The 3,271-nt window shown below is 42.0% G+C and overlaps 1 long non-coding RNA gene across 1 annotated transcript; it reads left to right on the top strand.

Moving 5' to 3' along the window:
- Positions 1-684: 684 nt before the first annotated feature.
- On the top strand, positions 685-2,424 carry LOC135421065 (uncharacterized). The gene is made up of 2 exons (XR_010433857.1): positions 685-1,339; positions 1,958-2,424. It is a non-coding gene; the product is annotated as an uncharacterized LOC135421065 (long non-coding RNA).
- The last annotated feature ends 847 nt before the right edge of the window (positions 2,425-3,271 follow it).

Genomic DNA, 3,271 nt, shown 5'->3' with positions numbered 1-3,271 from the left:
CCACTGAAAAACAGAGGCAGATCCTTGTGTGGGCGTGTGATGGTGTGATGGTTCAATGCAAAGTTGTCTAGACAGCAGCCTAAGACAAATCAATACCTGGAATAAGGCTCATCATGCTCCAATAGCTGCTGCAATCTGCATAGAAAGACTCATGCTGGAAGAAGAGGACATGTGTGCTCCTGAGGAAGAAAGCACTTAGCAATAAATTCTCATTAAGTGAAAATTATTTGCTGATGAAAGATTGAGCCAGTTGGCAACGGCACAAAAGATGGGCGTATGGCAGAGAAAGAGCACATAATGTTTCCTAATAGATTCAGCTGAGGTTTGTGGTGGTGAAGTACAATGTAAGCAGCAGAAAATACTGCAGCTTTGCTTCCAATCACAGCTACTTTTTATCTCCTTTCTAAGAGCAATATCTGTAGGAATATTGACCAATATTCCTACAGAAGAAAGGCAAGATAGATCTACTGGAAAATAGCTGGAAAGACTATTTTTCTGTCTTTAATTAAATATTATAAAGAAGTACATTTCTGAGAGAAAAATGTGCTTATATTATAGTGTGGAATTTCTTTTTCCCAAATGTGCCGTTAGGCTATCAGAGATAAGAGCATTTATGATTTCCCACACAGATCTGATGAAACAGCTTTTTAATTTACATTTGAAAGAAGGAATTGCATGGGTAACTTATGCAAGAAAAATAAGACAGAAAAAAAGAAGAGCATTGTAAAGCTACAAACACCTCCTGGAGTTACAATGGAAAGAAGAGTGTTCACAGGTCACTGTGGCTTTATGCCTGACAAAGGGCAAAACAAATTTTGACCATTTTACTGTGGGTACAAGAACATGCATCATGTGTTCGGGGATGAGGGGGAGGGTTTCAAAAGCTTTTATTACTGAGTAGTGGCTTCCCACCATGAGTTAATGCCTCTTTACATGCAACCCTTGCAAATAACTCTTCCTTGACAAACTTAAGGAGTAGTAGACCCACACAGACAGAGCCTGACTTGCATCGATGTCCATGGGTCCTTGGGAATCTGATCTGATGTCTCTCAGGACCTTGCCAAATCAATCACCTCTGGTGCTGTGTTCCTGCATCCAGTGGAACTCTGCATGGAGATTGCCAGGGATGCTGGCACAGAGGAAAGATTTGCATTCCCACTGCTTGCTCTTGCCACAACTAAATAACTGAAACCCACAGTAGGGAGGGTGTCTGCCTGTGATGCTCTGCCTCCTGCCACCTGATCTCCCAGCCATTCAGTCCTTCCCTCTGCTTTCCAGCCAGCAGCAGCTGAGAGCCAGCAAGCCCCAGCTGGAAAGGGAACAGCCTGGCCGAGACAGAGTGAGTACAATTATTTAAATGAAGAAAGTTGGACAGTTGTCAATGGAAAGAAAATTATTTGGAATCTAAATCTAACTAAAAGAAACTACCCAGATTACGGATACTGTAAATTGGATTAAAATTAAGTCCTATGGGAAAATCAATGGAAAGTGATAAGGAAGTAAGTCAAAATGACAGCAGAAAGAGGCAGATGCTCTCTGAGAGCTTATTCAAGAGATCCAGTCAGAAGTAGAAAAGAAAATTTAATTGAGCCAATCCAAATCTAAATGGTAGAAAAATAAAGGGAAATTGGAAGAGATTAGAGAGAAAGCCCATGGAAAATATTTTTAAGAAGGCTACAAATTAGTACAGAAAACAGAAAATGGAGGGGAAATTAAAGAAAAGAAAAAGGCAATTTTAATTACGTCTTAGAGCAAGTGAAATTAAGTGCCTGAGAGTAGGGTTTTTTATAGGATGCATTTGTTTATGTAGGAGTAGACTTTGATAGACATGCAGATGTTGTTTTTCTGAAAACAGGCTGATTTTTTTTAACCTATATGTGCAATTACAAAGCCTCTGAAATGCATGCTCTGAAAACCACCTTTTTTTTTTTTTCTCTCTCTGTCGTTTCCTTTACAGGTTCATCTCTTACAGAGGTGCTGCTCCAGGCTGTGGGAAGCTGGAGCTCTCTGCATCCCGCCAGCCTCCTCCAAGGGGCTGGAGCACAGGGAGCCTGTCCCAGTGTGAGGGAACCTGTCACCTCAGGAGTGAAAGGCTTTATCTTTCCTTGGCTACACCAACAGTACCACTGGATGTCACTGTTGTTTCATGAAAGACAAAATCTTACTGTGATCTTTTTAACAGATAACGTTTGGTAAATAAATATATGTGTATTTATATTCTCTTCCCCATAACTTTTCTGCACAAGGATTGCAACCTCCTGGCTCTCACTCACATTTTCGATGACTATTTTACAGCAACTTTGTTCATGGGTCCCTTTGTGGCACTCTAAGATATCTTTTCTGTAAAGGATTTCTTTTTGCCATGGTAGATGTAAAGCATGGCCAAGCTGCCACAATAAATTTCAATTTTTTTTTTTGCTTCCATTTATTATATTTCCTGTGAAATACTTTAACTCACCGCATCTGGACTGATTGCAGCTGTGTTGGAGTGGAGGAGTGAGCTGCCTGCAGAGCAGCAGGATCTGCTGGTGTCTGTCTGCAGCCCAGAGAGCTGGGCACTGCCAGGGCAGTGCTGTCCATAAATCAGGATTACCCTGGAGGTGTCTGCTTCCCTCCACTCTTAAGAGCACTGTGCAGAGACTCTGCCCCTAAATCAGGCACCTCCTGTACTAAGAGTCAGTGAGAAATTCAGACCCTATTTCTTATAAAGGAAAAACCTTTTCCCCCTCTCCCCCATCAGTTGCCTGGGGTGGTATTTAGATGGTCAAATGAAGACAAATAACTCTCTTTAAAGTCAGTGAAGAGGAACAGGCAGTTCCAGGAAAGTGATTCATCCCATCTAAAAGAACACTTCTAGCAGATAGGTCAGGCAGGCAAAGGCTTACAGGCACCTATTTCTGCCAAGTCACATTGCATGAGCCTTCAGTGACCTTTCAAGAAGAATCCCAACACCTCTACAGCAGGGGTATAGAGATCTTTTCTACATAAACTTCACTCCAGTACTGATGATCTTTCAGCCAACTTTCTACATATTTCCCTAATGCTAAACATGTCCAAAAAGGCACATGATACCCAGTGACTCACCCCAAACTGCCCACCAGGATCTCAATTATCTCCCCTTCTCAGGGACTGAGAGTGAGTCAAGAGAGGCCTTAATAGCCCCTGTTGAAAACACACCAGGAGTTGATCCAACAATATGGCAGTATGGACAGTGGCATTGCTGTGCCCAACAAGGCTTCTGGTGCCATTTAATTTTCAGTGCTGCAGCTTA

This window comes from Pseudopipra pipra, chromosome 1, assembly GCF_036250125.1.
Source record: "Pseudopipra pipra isolate bDixPip1 chromosome 1, bDixPip1.hap1, whole genome shotgun sequence".
Taxonomy (NCBI): domain Eukaryota; kingdom Metazoa; phylum Chordata; class Aves; order Passeriformes; family Pipridae; genus Pseudopipra; species Pseudopipra pipra.
Note: the sequence above shows the minus strand (reverse complement) of the source record. Positions and strands in the feature narration are given on the sequence as shown.